The sequence below is a fragment of the Halictus rubicundus genome, chromosome 7, assembly GCF_050948215.1.
Source record: "Halictus rubicundus isolate RS-2024b chromosome 7, iyHalRubi1_principal, whole genome shotgun sequence".
Lineage (NCBI taxonomy): Eukaryota > Metazoa > Arthropoda > Insecta > Hymenoptera > Halictidae > Halictus > Halictus rubicundus.
This window is the reverse complement of record NC_135155.1, coordinates 9778924-9801386: the sequence shown is the minus strand read 5'-3', so window position 1 is coordinate 9801386 and position 22463 is coordinate 9778924. Positions and strand designations below refer to the sequence as shown.

Genomic DNA, 22463 nt, shown 5'->3' with positions numbered 1-22463 from the left:
ATTGAAGACAGTCTATCGATGTTCTTTATTCTTTGAATATTTCTACCCTCTTCAATTTTATCTACTCAATTTCGTGAAAAATGCATAAAATCGGCAATCCGGTTATGATCTCCAGGACAGCCTCGCAAGTTGTTATCCGAAAGGAAATAGCGTCCGAGGCTTGACGAGAAAAAGGTAAAACGTGGAACGGCAGCGCGCGATAAACTGCAGTACGTTGGTACGCGATTTATACGGGGACATTTTTGTAATCAGTTCGTGAAAGAGATAGGAGCGATAGATTGGTTTAATGCGATTCATATAGGCCACGGTGCTCGGCCCGAATATTTGCAGTTAATAGAACGGGCGACGGGCTCGCAGGGCGCGCCTCAATTGCATAAAATGTTCGCGCTGAAATGAAATCCCTCGATTTTACGATTCGCCGTTTTATTACGTCTTAACATGTGTACCTCTGCGAAACAGGACAGCCGCCGGTGTTATAAAATATCAAATCCTCGGGAGTATTCGGGGTAGTCCTGCAGCCGAACGATAAAGTTATTTCGCCCGGGGACATCATAATATAACGCGCGGCGAAAGGCGGAGAATAAAAAGGCTGAAATAGGAAATCACTTAAAGTTCCCGTGAATCCCTGGGACTGATTCACGAGAGGCGAGAGCGCGCAGGAGTGGTGTAGAGGAGGGGGGTGGGGGCGGTGGTGCCAATGAAATTCTCTGACCGCGCGAGGTCTAGAAGCGGGCTTCAGTTTTACGAGCCATACCGGCGAAGCTTACAGACGATTCCGCGCCCGCCTTCTTCTCCACGCCGAACGACGTTGCTGTACCAGCCATCCCCTTCAACCCGCTCCCCCTCCCCTCCCGCCCCTCTCTGCTCCGCTTACTTCGGTTAAAGAATCCTATTGGAGAAGTTTTTACGATTGGTTCGTTTGCGAGAGGTTCGCATCGCCTTGCCAAAACTGCCTCGACGCGGAGATACCGATACGGATGAAACGTTTCGGACCGAATATAATTGCGAAACAGTCGTATCAGCAGCTTTCGCCGATTTGTCCGCAGATTCCCGTTCGGTTTTATTTGTTCCTCGCGTCTCCGCTTCGGTTTGCCTCGCGAGTTTTTGCAGGCGTCACGACAAACATCTGGGTCAATTATTTTTACACGGAAACACGTATTCCCGCGAATTTGTGGTTGTGCAAGATTTCGCTGGCTGGTTCAGGCAACGCGTTTGTCGCTGCTATCCGTAACGTCCTCGAAGATCGCAATTCGTGTGCCGAATTTAACGGGGTCGTAAATCCCGCCTCTGCTCGCTCGCAACGATGTTTAAGGAGCGCTGGCGAGGTTGATATTAACAACAACGCCCGGGCGAAATGAATTGAGATACTGATTGGGTCACCACGTCGTATATGCACAGTTAAAACTTAACAATCGTTTGTACAAAGTCGCGTTTGATCGCGATTCCGCAGGTGTTTACTGCGTCGTGATTTTCATCGTGTTCCACCGTATTTTGTCGATACTGGTTGTGCTCGGTGTATTGTCAGCTCGGTTTGGTCGTGTTTGAGTTTCCGTGGTAGTAGGTGTGCGTCCGAAATTCAACTGGAAGGAATTGGAAGCGATAAAGTCCCTTTGTTAGGTTTGTGCTGAAATCGGTTTGACCGAGTAGGTGTAACTTAAACCTTCCGGAATTTAAAAATATTTTCATTTTATTTTCAACGTATTAAACATATTATGAAGGAGAATAAATTTCCATTTCGCTCCAGTTTGACGCGATCCAGGTTGAAACTTGTTATTTTACATAAAGTTCCACTGTCCGGTATAAAAGCCCACTCCATTTATCCAGCCCACTGTGCGAAGGCAATGGCCGACACGTTCCCGCGTGAAAGCTTCCCCTTAAAAAATTGCAACCCAGTTTCGTCGTAATTCCTATTATAATCCATCGTGCAGCACAATAATTATCAAATGCCGAGCGTTCCGGAGATGGCAGAACGGTGGTTGAACGGTCGCGACAATAGGAACGTTTTCGCGGGATAATGAGCGCGCGCGTTCGAAGTTACCGAAAATTAAGCGGTGAAAAAATCGGGTCGACGACCGTTGATCGTTGCGGGATTTAGGGCACGGAACGGCCGCGGAAGTTTTCCGCGGGAAATGGCCGTGACGCGCGCGCGCACGCTGCAGCTCGCGTTCGCGTCCACGTCCAGCGGAATGCGAGCACGCCGATGAATTCTCCGGGAATTCTCAAGTTCCATAATCATCGCAATTTCGTCGTACGTGACGTAATTTTGAATGGGGATTATTCAAATTCTGCGTGTGCTCGCGAAGTCGCCGCAGTTCGTCCGCCGCCGGTTACATTCGGTGGTGAGCGTTACGTCAGCCTGCTCCACTACCTGTCAAACTAAACTACGGTGACGTTGTACATGTGGCGGGATCTGATTGCGAGTTGCGGTGCGGATTCGGGGAACCTCGGGAACGTGAGATCATCGAAACAAGGAATATCGAAAGAATGAGTGCAACGTAATTTCGAGGAGGATGCTCAGTTCTCTATTAAATTTATAAAAATATTTCGCACCTAGTACTGCAGTCCGAGGATCATTTGTCCTCCACAGACCCCAGTTCGATTTTCTTGTGTGATTCCTGGGGTCATTTAAAGTAATTTTTTCCTTCGCGAAAATGTTCTCCGCGGCTTTGTTACGGAGTTATTCCCGAAAAACGCGGACAAATCAGAGCGCGGCTACAGGGGACGCATTCCGGCTCGGCCAATGACAACGCCGCGCTCAGCAGGAATGTCGCCGAGCCGGAATGCGTCCGCTGTAGCCGCGCTCTGATTTGTCCGCGTTTTTCGGGAATAACTCGATAACAGCACCATAACTCCGTAACATTTTCGCAAAGGAAAAAGTCACTTCAAATCACCTCAGGAATCCCTTTCAAGAAAGTACAGCGAATTCTCGATATATGTCAACAACAGGAGCCCTGTTATGTTTACACTCCTCGGCGTCCGAGGCCTCTCGAGCTTCGTGGCCCCTCACGGTGCACACCCTGCGATAGTGGGGATAATTCCGCGACGTTTATCATCCAGGCCTCGGCGACATATATAGAGAAATCACTGTACAACGTTTTTGGGACACCCTGCATGAAGAAAGCCATTATGCAAATTACCATTTCCACTAAGCTTCCCACCTTGCGCGAATAAAATGAACGAGGTTCGCGTAAAGAAACTTGATAGGGAGTGCAACGAGCGAGAGCCTACTGTACTTACAATTCTTAACCTGGCTCCGGCCTTCTAATTTGCTGGAGACGTTACTTTAGTCATGTTGCAGGTACAGAAAAAGCTGCCCCGACACACTCAAAAAGAACAGTTTCGACGCAGTTCCACGGGGCCGAGTCCTATTCATGTCTCGAGAACTTAGGAGGCAAGGTATCGACCCTTAGACTGAGCAAACATCTTTCCATCAGATCCTCGGGGTAAGAACTCTGTCTGAGATTCGTTCCACCCCCCACCCCCTCTCAGACCTGTCGGATGAAACGGAAAGAGATAAAGCATAACAGCATTCGCGCTAACGTCGGACGATTCCGATGATTTCACGGGCTGCTGGTTTCATAGATTTCACTCCGACGCATGCACGGGAAACGAACACAAACAATCCGAGTCCGTTCGACTCCGATGCTCGATGAACCACTTCGATTACTCCCACGTTCTTCGTCTTTCTCCCACGCTCTTTATCTATTCGTGCATACATATATCTGTCGCGGTGCAACTTCAGATTGATGGCGGATATCAATTTTACCGTCCGAAGTTATTGCTGGAATGTTTGCGTTCATTCGAATATATCGATCCATAAATCAGGGGCCCGCAGGACCGAGCTCTTTGTCTTCCGAAGGCACGATACTCCGGCGTCCTGCGAACGTACGAGATTTACACGTCTGTCAATCAGTGTCCCGTTTGAGCTGCGCTCGCGTGTTTCGTCGCGAAACTGCTCAATTATACAGGCCGAGTCACGCAATTTTTGTGGATCCTGTTTTGGACTCGGTTGGGGTAGACAAAACCTTAAAGCCATAGGAAACTCTATTTAGAAAATATATATGCGCTTTGGTGATAGTGAAACTTCTTTTTCGTTTGGAGAGAAATTTTGGGAACGTTTTGAGTACAATAAGAATACAGTAACGTCTTGATCTAAGCCGAACGGAGCTACACGATCTTAGTCAGTTCGCCTATCCCCTACACTGTGGCTATTCTCCGCGAGGAGCCAAGAAGCTCGAACTGCCTCGAGGTATATCGGTGTGAACCACTACTGATCCAATTACGAAACTTCTTTACTTTTCATTATTTTTTTATGGGACCTTCACCAACTTACTCGTGGCATTTTTCCGATTAAAATGACACTAAACACGGTATAATTTTAGCAGTATTTAGCGGTTTAACTGGCGCGGTCGACGCGGTCACAAGAAAATAGTAGCCCTACACCATCTATGTCACAGCACGAGGACTGGACTTAGGTCAAGACATTACAATGTTCGAGCGATTAAGAAGTCGTTAGGATTTTGCGTGAATTATAAAATTTAGAAATATGAAAACGTTAATAATAAAAGGTGAAAAATACATGAACGAGTTTCGGAATTGAGAGCAGCAACACTGGAAGTTTCAGTTGAAAGGGCTTTACGTGCCCAGTCTATTTCGTTCCGTCTCATTCACTGGTGGTAATAACGCCGTCTCATTGTTCGCGAGGCCAGCCCGCCGCCATCTATCCTCGTGCTTTATATTTCGAATTATATAGAGACGTCGGCAAGCCGCGATTACAAAAAGCTAACTCTGCGTTACGATCTGTAAATCAAGCAATATTGTAGCCTCAACGGCTGATCCACTTAAAGGAACGCCTTCGGAAACGTCCGCCATCGAATTCCGTTTCCCTTCACGCACGCGTTCCCCGTTTTCGTGTCCCGCCGCAGCCGTAGAATTCGCCGTTGTCGTTATCGCAGATTTGTAGCCGCAAACCTTTTAGGCGATCAAATTTATCGAAAACTTCCGAGTCTTTAATATTGCCGGCAATCGATTACGCTTCTACCACTTATCGGTCGCCGGGGAACGGTTTCGCTGTGGAAAATTTGCTGCGGTCCACGTTTAAAGGCGTGCGCCGTTTGTTCGTTCGTGACGACTCTTTCGTGAATCGATTCGAGCCGTAACAACTCGATCTCTCGCGGTCAAATATCGGAAGAGTTATGAGAGATCTTTTTAGTCAATTCTCTTTAAAAACATGGACTATAGAACTTTTTTTAATAGAAGCTTCGTTCTTCCCTTTAGAATAAATTCTTTCAATCTGCTTGTTGCTTTAAATTGCATCTGCTCATTTTTGTCGTAAATACGGAAAATCTGCAGTCTACTTATATGTATAAGTTTATGCACCATATACTGACGAATCTGTGGCTGACCTTGTGAAGTTATTCAGTATACGAATGTAAGAACAATAGTTGGAATAAAATGGTAGAAATCGGAAGTAATAAAATTGGTTGAAATCAGAACGATTTTATTGGGATTAATAAAGATTGATAAGAGCAAAATGATTTTATTGGGACTAATAAAGGACTAATAAAGTTTTTGCACCATATACTGACGAATCTGTGGCTGACCTTGTGAAGGTATTCAGTATACGAATGTAAGAAAAATAGTTGGAATAAAATGGTAGAAATCGGAAGTAATAAAATTGGTTGAAATCAGAACGATTTTATTGGGACTAATAAAGTCTGACAAAGGCATGACGAGTTTATTGAAACTAATAAAATTCATTGGAAGCCCTAACGAGAAACCGATACATTGATTTCACATTAATAATATCTTATATTTCCTTGGGTTTTATCTGGACCACTGAATGCAGCAATAAGTTGGAGGCTGACGTTAAATTGTTCGATATTGGAAACTGTCTACTTTCGATGCACATGGAAAATGAATATTCAATTTGTACGGAAGTAAATGTTATATGAGCTCTGATCGTGTTCGAGTATCTCATATAAATTTTTTAAAAATTAAATAATATGGAAGGTGATTCAACAGACTCCATAATGTGACATGAAATTGTTCAATATTGGAAACTGTCTACTTTCAGTGTACACACGCGTCAAATGAATTTATAATTAAGAACTAAAAATTACAAGGATTCTGATCATATTTAAGTATCTTTTATTATGATTATTACCAATTTTTACTACCAAATGTAAATCTTATGTCAATACCAGAAACTTTTTACGACATTCGATAACATTATCAATTTATAATTATCCAAGAAAGTAAAAATCTATTTGTCGAGAAGAACGTGAACAAAGTTTTAGGAACAAATTGAAATTAGGCACAGGGTACCCAGCTATTGAGATAAAGAAAATTTACAATTTGAATTCCTCTTTTTACAGATTTTCAAGTGGCTACGAAAATTCCAATTTAGGTGAATACCTGGCCCTTCTGGCTGATTATCAGGAATAGTTGCAAATTGTAGCGGCACATTTCAAAACCATGACTCGCCATCCCATCGTGTGTAACGGAGTAGTGCCTCGCTGGCATTGGCGTAGCATCCAGGTAAGCACCGAGCCAGCAACTTATAGTGTAGGCGATGTAAACGTAGCATGAGGGTGTGGTAGGTGCGGGGAAGGGCAGAATGGTTGCCCGGGTGGTATAACTTCGAACTTGGTTATGGAGTTGGTTGAATTATGTGTCACGTAGCTAGTCGCGCGCGAATGCGCCACCCGAAATAGGCTGAAACACCCCCTTGGATGCGCCTCCTGCTCCCTACATGTGTGTATTAGTCTATATAATAATGTATTAACCTGTGTGCTCACCTAGCTGCGCCTGTGTTCGCTTTCGGCCTTCTGTGCCAGCAATACAGGTGAAAATGTGAGTACACACTTTGCAAAAATCATTCTTGATTCTATAAAATTAGCGAAGGCTCCATCGAATCTGTATTGCTGTGTTTCATTTAAAAAGGAAAAGAATATTTTACTTCACAAGATGTTTAACAATGTTTCAATTCGTGCGATAAAATCTCCTACTTTATAAGAGAAAAGAATGTGCTATTTTATTTTCGCAGCGAGTTCGACGCAACAATGTCCAGCAGATTAAATATTTCATTGTCTATGGAAAAAGATTACGACACTGGCAAGGTTTTATGAAAGATGAATTACCTGAGGAAAGCTGTATATTTCTCAGAAATTTTATGATCCACGTGGCCGGCTTGTAGTTAAACGACGATATATTATTGTTTACTCGATATATGTCCAAAACACGGGTCCAGCCAGGGACATATATCTGCCAAGAGATACTATTTTATCTGCCCCTTACGGGGTGTACCCTGTGGCAGTGGGGCTAGTTCTGGGACTTTTATTGGTTAGGCATTTGGGACATATATGGAGTAAACATCGAGTCCACCTTGAGAGCGAAGGGTAGAAGTCGCGCAAATGGGGGATGAGCGAACAGCGGGGTGTAGATTGTTTCTCGCAGCGATCCGGCGTGTTTCTTTCGCCGTTGAACGAGGAATCGTTCGATTGCTCGAGCGTTCGTTTGTGTATTCGAAGTTCATGATGCACCCTGCCGCGGCCTCTTCCTCCGAGCGAAGTCGTATTCGACAGAGAACGTGGCCGTGTTTGCGAGGTAAAGCGGCTGGCAAAGTTGCGGGCCAACTTCTCTCCCGCAGTATTATACGAGAATTGATAATGCCGAAGTTGTTAATGCATTCTCGGATCAGTGCGCCATTTATGGACCGTAGGAGGAAGGACCCCGGCCGACCCCCCTCCCCCCTCCCCCTCCACCCTCTCGCAGCCCGTGCCCCTTTCAAAACGTCCCTCTGCCGTATCTGCCGCCCGACCGAAATTCGAAGCGCGAACCGAGGCGCGAGAAGTGATTAATTCGTTTCGCAAGTTCGCAAAGGCGACGACGCTCTCTGCCGCCACGAAGCCGGCGAACGTGTGCAGGCGGATAACAATAACGACGAAGGAAACCGGCTGGCTCTTAATCAATCGTACCCGGGGATGAAAATAACTGGTCGGAGAGAGCTGCGCCGCCATCTCGTCGATGCGCCACAGTTTCCTGTAGTTTAGGCAGTATAAACTCGGAGTCTGCGGACGGCCAAAATTTCGGATCCGGTTCGGGTCAGGGATTTTTGACTCGAGACTCGAAACTCGATTTCAGAGCTATCGCTGCATTCGGGGCGCGATGCAATTCAATCTAAAGCGGTCCGTAGAGGAGTGTGACACTCCAGTTTTATATTTCTTAAATTCACCCGAATTGTTGCTTTAAATGCAGAGCAACTAATAAGGTTGAATGTGATGAGAAACGTTCCCAATTAAGGCCAATTCGGATCGATTAAAACCACCTGGCTACCCACTGCCAAATTGGCTTCTAGTTTTCTCGAAAAGGGTACATCAATTAGTCACCTAAAATGACCCAAATCGTGTAATTTGACTCCATTAGATCAATTCGAGAAGAATTTATGAGTTGGAAGACAAAATAAAATGGAAAAATTGTGTTGAACGAGAGGGACACTTCAGTGGACGGAAAAAGTCTGTGATGCTGATAAAATTATGATGAAATCGATTTCTCGCAGTTTTCCATTTCCGTTTCGGTTCACTGATGGATCGTTAAATCGTTAAATTTCCCTACAATTTTTCGCGAAAACTAAAAGGTGAACTACAATGAAATTTACCAACGGGGAAGTGACTAACAATAAGAAGCAAAATGAAAATGTGTTTCGCGTCACCGGAGTATCACTTTGCGTTCTGCAACGCGACGGTACATATTTATCAAACGACAGCTTTTAATGATTATTTTTCACTTTTGATATCTCACCGGTGACGCGTTATCTTTTTTTTTTATATATACATATATAAATCGCAAACATGAACTTCGATTCATCGAAGGGCATGTTTGTTTCTATCGAGCGGCGGTTCCGCTAATTGGAAAAAGTCAGTTATGAACGCACACACCGGTCGACGATTTTTCAATATATGCATGTAAACTTTGCCCACCGTGACGTCGCAGTGGCACATAGATGGAACGAGTTCGCGGCCCATCGGAATGCACTTTTATTATTAACGACATAGATGTCCGTTGATGGATCTGCCGGCTGATATTATTGGTCACGGGCCGTTGTGCTTGTTTTTTGCAAACGCAGAGCCGCGCCGCGTAATATTTAGAGATCGTGGAAATATCCGTGCCGTATGAATTTGTTAATTAATTACGCTAGAAACTCTGACTGTGTGGAACAGCGTGCGCACCGGTTATCCTGCATACAAATGTCAAACGTATTAATACAATATCCAACGTTTCAGGATTTACCTTGATCAAATATTTTATAAAACATCCCCTGCCTCGCGACCGATACGCACGGAATCGTGTTCTGCAGAAAATTGTGTATCTACATCAGTATTCTCAATCAGTATTTCAGTATTAGGTGCCATTTTAAAGCTGGCAATTTAATTCTCGAAGTCCAACTATCATTTTTAATTTCTATAAGCGAGTTTACATTGAAATAGCTTCTTTCATTCGATGAGATTTTCACGTATTATTTTTGTATGAGCGACTGCCATTTTGTCAAAATTAAATTTTTTCATAAAGCCTTCGTTCACTTATACAGGGTGAGGCAGCTAAGACTTTCACCGAAAAAATCTCCGTTGCCTTCAGTAATACGAAAAAATGTTTGGTTCAGTGGGGCAATTATTTTGACGGAGAAATTTTGTTTCCGTAGGTTACATTTTCCGATATTTCAAGGTCACCGTCGTTTTTGTTTAAATGGAACGACGTATTTCGATTGGCGTAACATTATTGCTAATGAAAAGACAAATTCAACCACGTATAATATGTTGACCTTCAAATGACCTTCGAAGGAGTTGTTCTTCAAGAAGAATAACTTAACATACGAAGACTATGTTCATGCTTATCGTACCCTACTAGCGTTGATGTAAACACTGAAACATTGTCGAACATGTACTTTTAAATGAGGTACTCGTTTAAGAGAAAAGTCCATTAATTTTTTCGGTAAAAATTCTTAAAAATTTCGTTCTTTTTTTATTGGTAACGTAACTCCTTCAAATTAGACATTTCATACGGAATATTTTAATCGACAAGAGATAGGCAAATATTTTTAAAATTACAGAACAAATTGCAAATCGATCAAGGTGTCAAGGTGAAAACGGCAGGTTTTCATGGTTCAGGAGCACGATAGAGCGTTCAAAGAGAAAAGCGAGGTGCCGCTCGGCGGCTAGGCTTCAGCAAGTCTGCGAATGCTAGGGATCAGGAGGTGCTCACGTCTGAAGTAGTCTGAACGACTTTGTCCTGGTCGATTCTGTCCGCTTCGGTGCCCTTCAATGCCTGCCATCGCCACGTCCTAATTATTCTGGTAATTATTCTAGCCATTATCGTGTCGACAGAGGATCGATAAAAGCGGCTTTGGGATCGTTTATGAGATAAAGTTAGGGAGGATGTGCCTTACGGAGCCACCTCCGCCTGGTCCGTCCCTGTCTGCCGTTCAATCATCTCCCATCGATAATCTTCCATGGTGATCGCGCGCGGCCCCGTCATTGGAGCGACTAAATCCGACCACGGATTTCGGCGTGACGCTAGCCGACCGCCCTAACGAGAATCCAATAATCCCCAATTCTCCGGGACGATGCTCGGCAAATAGAAGTTTATTCGAAAGGTGCGCGCTTCCGATGGACATTGCGATCCACGGATAAACACATGTCCCCGACAAACCATTCGGAAATCGGGTCCCGCGTTTTATTTTTGCTTTCGAGCTGCTGGTGACCTTCTCAAGGCAACCTCTTCAAGTTTTCAGTTTTAGGAGAAGTTTAGTCGGAAGGCGATTCCGATTGACATTGTAATCCACGGGATAAAGACATTTTCGCACCGAAACCTTCGCAAACCAGATCCCATTCTTGTGTTCGTTTTCGAGCTCTGGAAACCTTTGGAAACCCACCTTCTGAAACAATTAACCTTTTAAACCGACTGTAACTATGATTGCTGTTGATAGACAATTAAATGAATATTTTATGAAACACAGCGTTGTCAAATAACAACGAAGCGTGCTATGCGTCCATCAGGAGATGACAGTGAGAAACTCGTAGGTACCACGTGATATACCTAAGCGTACGAGCATGGTCCGCCGCCTGGCGTCAAGAGTGGGGATAGTACATCATAGTACATCGGGGATGGTACGCACAGTACATCTTTTCTCTTCATAATTTTAGGTGGCCACATTTTAATTTTTCTCGAGAGGTGAACTCACACTATTAAAATTGGATATGCGATTTTTATTGCGGTTTGATTGCATTTTAAATGAAAACTTCAAAACTTCTTTTTTAGTAACGTCAAAATCGCGACGCTAAGGAAGTTGCCACATTGCGACGCTACGAAGGAAAAACTGTAATTGTTCTGACTACGTTGGAACAGATAGTAGGTTCAAACCAGACTATAATGACTATGTCTTCGAGAATCCGAACTTGGTATAATGAACCGACCGGTATAGAATGTTGCTTGTGAGTTATGGTGTTCATGGTAGTTACAGTTCGACATTGAGTGAACTTCGGCTGACGATGAATTGGCCGATAATAAGGGGTGGTAGAGGAAGGACAAAAGACAAAGTTAATATTTATTGATTGTGGATCTCATCGTTCATTTCCTGCGTACTTGTGCTTAATTTAGAAAAATTAGTTTCAGTGTATTTTGGTAGACTGATTTTAAAACACATTTTTTCTTACCATTCCCGCATGTACTAATATGAGTATTTTGAAATAATTTTGTGTATAAAGTTTTAAGAACCGTTGCGTTTCTACATGTATCTACGTATATAAGCTTCATTTTTCATCAGCTGTAACAATACAATAATAAAAATACCTCAGTATTATTGAAAAATCGTCAACCTTGAAACCTCGGAAAAGAAATGACCGTAAAGAGAAAAAACATGAGTCACGCAATAAAACAAAAAAACTTGTTCCCCTATCAATTAATTTCTGCATCTGCAAAAGCAATAAAAACATTAAAATGGCCTACGTAAACGAAACAACCTACATATTAAACACAATATAACGAATGCGCGTTCATACGAATGATTGTTTCGTTGTTATTCGCCAAACAAAGTAAACATATACTATTTTTTTTACAAATCTCCAAAGTACAAAAAGCCAATGTTCAATAGCAGCGAGCAGTGCACGAACGAAGTAAAACACACGGTATCTATTAATACTTTTGAAATCGACAAACAGGTTCCGGTTCTTTCACCAGATCAACAGTTTTTGTTTTCCAATCAACCTACATCCGAATGTCCAATACTCCCGCTTTTATTCGGACAAATAGCTTTTTTCGGACTTTCGAATAAATATGCCGAATTTTTTCTTCTAATTCCCATCGAACCGGTAAAACTCGGACTCCGACCGTTGGCTACAGTTCCAGCAACAGGAGGAGAGTCTGCAGCATTCCGTATATTACAGAAACACCGAAAACAGGTCGGACCAAACCTTTTCCCCGGCACGGCGGCGGCCGCAAACTTCCGGAAAAGAATACACGAGAAGTTCCGGTAGTTCGCGCCGCGGAGCGCTTCTTTCTCGGTCGCATCGCGCTGTTTGTGCCGCCGGGCGCAACGAATGAAAAATAAAAAAAAAGAGGAAAGGGGAGTGGGTGTGCGAGAGAGAGAGAGAGAGAGAGAGAGAGAGAGAGAGAGAGAGAGAGAGGGAAAAAAGCACGGAAACAACGGGCGGAATCGATAACCGCAATAAATAACCGCGGGGCGAACGCCGCGAGCACGCCAGGCAAATTACACAATTTGCGAACTAACGATAACGCGGCGAGGCCTGCAAATACGAAACTTTTTTTTTCGCTCCCCGCGAATAAATCGCGGAGTTGGCGAAGTCGTATTTTCCGGCGGCCTCGTAATTACTTATCAGACCCGTAAGATGCCCCCTCTGGCCGCGTTCTGTGGCAGATAAATTGAAATAAGTGAATAGTGGCTTCTCGCAAGTGCTCGATACGCCAACGATTGCTGGCGTAAAGTTGTCCAATATACGGCGTTGCCGCGATACTCTCCCACAGGTAGGGGTGTACGAGAGCCCGAAATATCGGGAACCCGATGGTCGGGAAGAGGTCGGGTCGGGTTCCCGAAAATTTCGAGATTACCGAAAGAATCGGGTTTCCCGAAAATTTCCAGATTCCCGAAAGAATCGGGTTTCCCGAAAATTTCCAGATTCCCGAAAGAATCGGGTTTCCCGAAAATTTCCAGATTCCCGAAAGAATCGGGTTTCCCGAAAATTTCCAGATTCCCGAAAGAATCGGGTTTCCCGAAAATTTCCAGATTCCCGAAAGAATCGGGTTTCCCGAAAATTTCCAGATTCCCGAAAGAATCGGGTTTCCCGAAAATTTCCAGATTCCCGAAAGAATCGGGTTTCCCGAAAATTTCCAGATTCCCGAAAGAATCGGATTTCCCGAAAATTTCAAGATTCCCTATAGAATCGGGTTTCCCGAAAATTTCGAGACTCCCGAAAGAATCGGGTTTCCCGAAAATTTCGATTTCCCTCTAGGGAATCCCGATAAATACGAGAATCTCGACTTTTTCGGATACCCGTCCCGAGCCCGAAAAAATGTCGTGTTCCCGACCCGATCCGATATTTGGAGTTCTCACACACCCCTACCCATAGGGATTCGCGTACGTCACGTTCATGTTTTGTGCTTGGTAGGTTTAGTGTTAAAACGGCACTGTACATTTTCGATTCTGTAATGTCGTTTCTAGTTGATATCAAAACGAGCTCGACGATGCACCTCCAAACGGACCTGAGTATAAAAACGTCGCTTAAATCGAGGGGTGGTAAGTACATATAATAGAATCGAAGATACAAATAATTAAGGCAGAGCGTTTCCGAGTTATTCCTGTCTTTTCGAGGCGAAATCAATTTGAGACTCGTCGCGACAGTTTTTCGCTGGCGCTGCCGGTTTTCGTGTTCGATTTTTGCGCCGCCCTTCGGCGTCCGGGGTCCAATGTCAGAGGGTCGAGACGAAGTCCAACGATTTATTTGATATTATGTAAATGGCGGCACGAGGGACGGCGAGAAGGAATGGGCAGGGGGGCAAAGAAAAAAGAAAAGAAGGTACGTCGCGTGGGGGATGGGAGGCTGCGGGGGCAGAAAGGGTGATCCGAGAATCAACGAGCACGATGCCGGGCTGGACCGGAGAGCCGCAGCTTCTTTCATCTTCGGATATTAATTTCACGGTGGAAGGAGGGAGCGAGCGAACGGCAGAGGGCCGATTCGAACAGAGAAGAAATCAGGAACAGAGAGAACACCGTAATCCAATTTACCAATGCCTCTCTCTCTCTCTCTCTCTCTCTCTCTCCCCCCTCCCTCTTTCTCTTCCTCTCTTTCTGGCTCGAGGTGAGGGCTTTGTCTGGTTATCCCGGCCGATCTTCTTCCCGTGTCCCTGTCTTTCTGCGCCGCCGGGAACCACTTCTCCCCCAGGATATTCCCCTCGCGCACTCGAGAACTCGTGAAGGTATGACTCGGGGTCGAGCCGCCAGCGCCCCCGAGGTTTTGCGACGTTTCTTCGCGGTGTCTCAAGTGGCAAACTCGCCTACTCCCCCCTACCGCTTCCTCTATTTTTGACGAATCGTTTTCGCCGCGATTCCTCTGACCCCCGGACTCCCGGGTTCGGGGACAGCCGATCGAGAACAGCGGAGAAGTATCAAACGCCACCGCGCCGCTGCGTTTGCTCGATCTCGAGTCGCTCTTAAATCCCCGTTTAACTCTTTAACCCCAGGTTCCATTGTGGATACTCGGAATCTGGTTTAACATTTCGACCGTGGTGTACTCGCACGGAATCATCGGTATAGTATACGCCTTGGTATTCGCATGTCAGTCACTGCGTCTGGCTGTCGCACGTCGTTATGTTCATTGACAGAAACGCACATTTCGTTCACATAGGTGCGCAATGTGTTTATAAAGGAAATATAAGGAAGAAAGTTTGAAATTGGCAATGAAGAACGAATTTAATTTAACAATTTTAACATCATAATAAAGGTAACGTAAACCATTTAATAATCAAGGTGAAAATTATATATTCTAAATTGTGATATAATTTTAGAGGGCGTACTGAAGGTCGTTCGAGGTCATCTACTGCTGTGCAAGCTGCTGTTCAAAATCGTCGTTCTATGTGTTTAATGTCGTAAGGTCGTTCAAAGTCATTCACTGCTATTAAAACCTAACATTTTCTATCGGAAAAATATGAAATATCTGTTTCAGTCGGGCAAGTGCAATTATGCAGATTACGTTAACCTTCAAATGACCTTCGGAGGATTGCATCTGTATAAACTAAATCACACTGCAAAGTATCACCAGGATTGAAAGGATTAATGGCGGTTAAATGTTATCGAATCGAATTTCACATTGAGTCGTGCGGTAATTAAAACGATAGAGTGAAATTAATTTGCGGAAATATTGTCAAAATATTTCGTACGTGACACGACTGACACGACAAATTCAATTTCGTGCACCATGTTGGTACTATAAATGCATATAAAATTACACATGTAAATACTATTTCATTTGACGATTACGCGAGTGTAATGTACACCGTATGATCACATTGACATGTTGAGTTTATGTAAATCGTAAATTGTAAAAGAAGTATAAAACGCTAAGCAATGTACTCGGCTGAACATGCAATGTTTGAATGATGCTGAACGTCAGAGGTCAAAAAGAAAACAGGTCAGTACCAGTTGGGCGAAGTTAACCAAAATTTATTCAGATTAATGTCTGTCGCGGGAACCTTAAAGCTTAAAAGCACTCTACGACGTTCGTGGTTCGCGTTTCGCTATCCATCTGGATCCAGCGTCTCGGTTTCGCGATCAACCTACCCGTCTCCATGTCGCATCTGCGCGCAGCCCTGCGCCCCCCACTTTCTCGCGGCGCAATCCCTTTAGCGCACGAGGGAAATATTGTTCCTGACTGGAGCACTCAGGACACCGCATATCTGAGCCACGCAACTTCTTTCTCCCCCTGATAATCGAATGAATCGCCTTGCACGCGGTACGTTTCCACCGCGTAGCCGAGAACATTCGATTTTTCACCCAGCATCGAGTCACAAAAATCCTATGTCCTCACGGTGACCTTTAGTGTTTCCGAGTCAAGTACAGGAACAGTATCTTTTCAACCATGTAACAGAGACTCCTTCGATGCCGGCGTATAGAAAGAAATACGAGTATCGTATCTAGAAAGAAATTTAAACCTGATGGATATCGAATTATTCATAATATATAAATTGTAAATTCGCTCATGTACACCACTCGTCTGGTAGGTCAACCTCTAGAAAAACTGAATGTTAAAATAAAGAAAAAATGTGTATGTGCGCAATGGTTTCCATCCAATGTTACCAAGTTCATTTTCAGGTGCCAATATCGTTTATAATAACGCAAAAAAAAGTGGAAGTTTACTCATAAGTAGACTGCGGATTTTATGCATTTATGAGAAAAATGGGTGACCACAATTTAAAGCAATAGACATATTAAAACGATTTAAGGATATCAGCGTATTGGTTTCAACTTATTAAAATAATTAAAAGAAGAAATAAATTTTTATTTTGCTCCTGCGTCTTGCAGCCGATGCAAACATTTTTTATTTTGCATAAAGATCCGCAGTCTACTTACGAGTAACGTTGAAATCTTCAGCAGCTTCGAGGCTAGGGTAGTGGTAGGACTAATAGATTGAAATGTGCCAGATTTGGTAAAAGAACTGAAATGCGCTACTTATCGTAACACGCGTCGAACTAAACTTGCGACCCAGACCCAACGCAGACCCTTTTCGAGGTCTCCATTGAAATTTCCTTATTCGCCACGTATTGGTTGTGTACGGGGGTGGTTGGGGCGGTTTTTCGAAGTCCGGCGGGAAGTAATGCCATCAGGAATACTTTCCTAAAGGGATCCCGGGGCATTTAAGGAGCAAGGGGGACGCCGGGCCCGGGTCTAAGTGCATCCCAGCTAGGGTTACCACTATGGCTTGTAATATAACCTGTGCCTTCTTGTCGGATAGAGATCAGAGAGCCCCCGGTCCAGGGGTGAGACGGAGAAACGAAGGCGATGGGGATGAAGACCGGTCCGCCCGGAACGTAATGGTATTTTCGGAGGGAGCAAGCCGCCTGCCATTCCTGGCAATGTTTACCATAGGTTGAAAGTTTTCGGCTATTCCCCGCGATATCGCGTGAATACCGAACGAAAAAGGGAGCGGGCCCCGTGTCAAACACCCTGACCGCACGCTGGAATTACAATTAGCTCGGGAGAAAGAATTCTAATGTGCCCTCCACCCGATTGGTAATTCGCTTTTAATTTTAATTCGCTCGTTTAGCTATGCACCCAACGTCGGCAATCTTTCTGGCGGGAACTCGAATGACCCTTGAAATTGACTTTCCAAAGAACCGGGAACAAACAAGCATACCAATTTTTGCACGGTTCGCAAACGGTGGAATTCTTGTTTTATGTGGTTTTATAACATAAGAGAGTTTTCGTAGGGCAGAGCTATTCAGTGTCTGCCCGTGCGGGCAGCGATCTTCTTGCCTGGGCATACGCAGAACAACGGACACGAAGCCACGCCCTGCGATCGTGAAGCCACGCCCCTGTGAGCAACGCTGCACGAGTTACCCCCACTCCGCTAATAAGCATGTTGGGGAGGTCTGACGTAGGGGATAGAAACGTTTACTTCTTTTCGTAATGTTTGTAGAATTTAGGACAGTAATGAGTATGATATTCTGTATTGAAAAATACTTTGAAACCTGTATCTTTAACCCTTAACCCGGTATTTTTAAACCTGTATCTTTGACTGTAAGGCGTAACGAAAATTGCTGTATCATTATCCAAAATATATTTGACTTTATTAAATTTGTTTATATTTAATAAATTACTAAACACTTCAGTACTGTACGAGTAAATTCCACCATTTTTGTGTGTATAACCTGAAAAAAATCTATAGAAGGGAAATAATCTAGGTCGGAAGAAATGTTTCGTTTTGGAGTTAAAATGGCTTCGAGTGCAAAGGGTTAACCTTCTTAGTATCGGGGCCATAATCTGGTCGGGTAGCATCCCCACCTCCGACTTGCACGACTACGGTGGTGGGGGTAGCGACTCGAGCGTCGGCACCTATTTAGAATACTATTTTACCCAGCTCTGGGTACATTTGACCTACCAAAAATACAACAGAAAATCTCCTTGTCTGCCGGAAGTTCATTTCGTTTCTCATAAAAAGAACATCGGACTCACCGAAAAATGGAATACAAAATTTTCTCGTCCGCTCAGAGTTCACTTAGCTCCTCGTAAACTTGTTTCAGACAGAAGAAATGGTAACGTTAGACTTGCCGAAAAATCGAATAGAAAATTTTCTGGTCCGCTCGGGATTCATTTAGTTGCTCATAAACTTGTTTCATACAGAAGAAACAGTAATATTGGACTTGCGAAAAAATCGACGAGAGTTAATTGAGCTTCTCGCGGGCTTGTTTCGTAGAGGAAACGGGAACATATTCGACCTGCCGAAAAATCGAATAGAAAATCATCTGGTTCGGCGGGGGTCAATTTGCGCGCTGTTTTAACGACGATGGGAGAAATATTGAATGCCCCGGGTGAATTTCGCGAGATTTATAATTTGGCGGAAGGCATTCCAGTTACGGTGGGCATGATCGAGGCTTTTTTCCTCGGCGGGAAGCAATTTCCTCTTAACGGGCCGGCAGCAGCGGCGTTGGTGGCCGTCGCCCGATAAAATAGAAACTTTTGTGGCTATCCAGGCTCGCTGGTCTCGGATAATAAGATGAACACTGAAGTGCGCGTTGCACGGTGGACGAGGCCGCGGCTTACAAAGGGTTACCGAGCCAGGCCAGCCGGCCCTTTATTCGGACGGAATTGTATCTCGCCGGCGGAAACCGTAATTACCTTCGAATGACGCCGTTAAACGCAAACATTTAATCCGGGGGCCGGCTTAATGAAAGACATTAAAACAAATTCACTTCTGCGGAACGCCGGAAATGTCCGCGCAACGGATAGACATTCTGGATCCGATCGTCGTTCCATCTGCGGGGCATTAACATACCATCGAAATTGGAAAAAAGGGCGGCACGAGAGAGAAAAAGAGAGAGCAAGAGAGAGAAAGTGAGAGGGAGAGAAAGGGTGAGGGCGAGAGAAGCGGCCCAGGAACGAGAGGAACGATCAATTTTAAAATTCCAAGCAAATACGGGGGCATAGGACGGGAACCCGTCAGCCCTAGGCATTTTCTAATGACTCCGCCATCGGAAACCTCTTACGTCGTTCCCATAACTCGACGGATGAATGGCTCGGAGGCGAATCAGTGCGGGACCAATTTTTTTTCTGAAAATGACGTACGTGGTTCGAGAAACTATTTATTGGCCAAACTTTCAGTCCACGAAGCTATTGAATCGATATTTTCGAAGGTGAACAATAAATGGCCACGCTTATGCTGATGTCTGAACAGCTAGGCAATCCTCTTGTCACTTTAGTCGTTTGAGAAATAATTATACGCCCCTTTACGTACAATATCAGCAAAATCAATGAAACTACGTCTACATGACCTAATATCGAAATATAATCTAACTAAGCGAAATATAATCAAACGAAAGATTTCACTTCAAGATTTCTCGTAGGACCTGAAATAGATTCGCGGGATAAACTTGATCCAATTAAAACTGTTAAAAGGAACCTGCAGAAAATTGCGGGGATGATTTTAATCGTGGGAAATAATTTTTCGCAGACTCGTCTTAGGCACTGCATAAACCAGCCCCCGAACAGCCCGACATCGAAACGGAGCGACAGAGACGCGAAGGAAAACGGGGGTCGTTTAGGGGGCAGAGTAATTAAAAAGTTCGCTGACAGGGGTTGCTGGGTATAGGTCAGAACGAGTATCTGCCAAATAATTAAACGTTAACGGTGGAGGGAGCGGTCTTCTCGTCTTAGGCTCGGCTCGTTCGAACGACTGGCTCGCTTGCAAAAACTTGGTATCCTCTAGTTACTCCGCTCTTTCTCCTAGTTTCCTCTGTTGTCTCTCTAGTTACTATTGCAACGGCGTCATAAGAGCAGCCGAGATCCCAGTCTTTATTTTTACCGTTTTCCTGCGACCTAGCTTCCCTGTTTCTTCAGGTTCTTTCGCGGGTTTCCTGCCAGACGTTCGGTAACGACAAGCCCCGCTATTAACACGAGAACCACGAGGCTTCGCTTCTCGTTTTTTGCCTCGCAACTGCTGAAAATATCCGCTTTCGGCAGACAATAACACGGCGCGTTCGCGGTTCGCGATAAATTCCACCACTGCTCGTTCGGTTTACCCCGTTTTTTTTTTCTCGCTCTTTTCCTCCGTTCCCCGACCCTGACCGGTCATTTATATTATTTGTGAGGACGGCGGCGACTAATATCGAAATAATTCGTATGAAAACGGCGACAACATTAGAAGAATTTTGAATTAACATTATTTTCAACGTATTAACCCTTTGCACTCGAAGTTATTTTAACTCCAAAACGAAACATTTCTTCCGACCTAAAATATTTTCCTTCTATATATTTTTTTTCATGTTGTACCTACGAAAATGGTGGAATTTACTCGTACAATGCTGAAATTTTTAGTAATTTATTGAATTCAAACAAATTTAATAATGTAAAAAGTATTTTGAATAATGATATAGCAATTTTTAGTGGCGCCTTATAGTCGCCATTCGAGTGCTAAGGGTTAAACATATTGAGAAAGAAAATAAATTTGCTGTCTATTAAGTGCCCGTACAATTTTAATATTTTATTACTCAAGAACTCTAGAATTTAATTGTTTTAAAACGTGCTCCTGCGAATTATTAAGAGGATGGCTATTATCCATCTGATCCGCAAAAGATTCGTATCAATATTTCACTGTGCGAACAAACCAAAGAAGTTGCGGAAGAATTTACGGGAACGATTAATTACGAACTAGCAAACATTCGCGACCTCCTCGGGGCAAGTAAATCAAGGGAAGTGTCTCGGCAGACGAAGGGCGTTAATTTGTTCTAAACAAAGGCGGGGGGAGGGGAGGGTGGTAGTAAAGGAGGGAACGAGAGAGCGCGAGCAATCTTCTCCATACTTTACCGCATCTCGTGCAGGCATTCCACACTTTGTGTCTTAAAGTTCGTTCCGGTAAATTACCTTAAACGCTATTGTGGCGCTCTCGTGGAGCAAACGATCCAGCGCCGCGTTAACCTTACCTTGGTCAAACCATAACCTTTAGCCTCTAAGAAGATCGGTAATAACACGGCTCGGCGAGCGGCGAATGGCCGTTTAAGCCATATTTTCCGAATTTCCTAGGAAAGCCGCGTTACTTCTTCATTAAAATTGGCCGTCCAATCTGCGAAATGTTTCAGAGACATTTCGTCCGAGCCGATCGAACCGCCGTCGATCGCTGGGACACCGTCGCTGCTGGTTTCTAACAGCTAACGGTAGTCACAAGACAAAATATAGCTGAATTTGTAGCTGGAGATATTTTCTAGCGCGCGCTACTCTCGATTTCATCCAGAAAAGTCATCCAATGGCATGAAAATGCTTGGATTCCACGGCATGCACATTATCAATTTTTGGCCTACTTCTAACGCTTATATGACCAGCGCGCGCTAGATTGAACCTTTCTCTTTCGAACGAGCCCTTTGCTAGCGAAAAATATTCTCATATAAGGACGAAAAATTGAGGCACGTAAAACCATTTTTCGTCTATTTTTGTCGGTAACGTGGTCACTCTACCTTATCGCGATTCTACGGAGTCTTGGCTCTTAAAATGTACAATCCGCGCGACGCGACGACGGGAAGAATCGTATTCTTCGGTACGGTTATCGCTGCCGGGACACGGTGGTTCTTTTCCGCTGCAATTGCGAGAGGGAAACGGATGTTTTCTGCGCCGGGATGTACTGTAAATATCAGTTTGCCTTGACTGAGCACCGAGAACCGCGCCATTATGCGGAATTTACGATCCATTCCAGAGGCCAAACTGTCCTGACGCAATATAAGCATTAATGTCCAACGGGCAGCCGCCACTAGGTCACGGCTAGTGTCCGTAGATACCACAGCGTTTTCTTTCCGCAAATGAATTCGCGTACAAGCGAACGCATTTGTCACATTTAATGCCTTATAAATATCGGCCCATTGCTCGCGAAGACAAATCATTCGCGTCGTTTATGGGACCACTATAATTGGCCATTATATTCTACAGGGGATGATGAGTGGACTTAAAATTAAAACTTTTATAAAATATAATCTAATATAATTAATGTTTTACAAATAGACTGCGGGCTTTATGCACTTACGGCGGAGTTGTGTGGGTGAAATTCGAAACAGCAAAAACGGTAGAGGAATTTATGGATATTGTTTTATTATATTGAAAATAATCATTTTTATTTTGCATGAAGATCCGCTAGCGCATTACTAATTTATAGCACTACTCAAATAATTTTTTGCGTTGTTTGTATCGCCACAGTATT

The 22463-nt window shown here is 44.1% G+C and overlaps 1 protein-coding gene across 1 annotated transcript in view; it reads left to right on the top strand.

The window, feature by feature from the left end:
- Positions 1–2073: 2073 nt before the first annotated feature.
- The window catches only part of LOC143355901 (uncharacterized), a 279512-nt gene continuing 259122 nt past the window's right edge, over positions 2074–22463 (top strand). The window contains exon 1 of the mRNA XM_076791083.1: positions 2074–2083. The gene's annotated coding sequence lies outside the window, so the exon portion shown is untranslated. The remainder of the gene's footprint in view (positions 2084–22463) is intronic.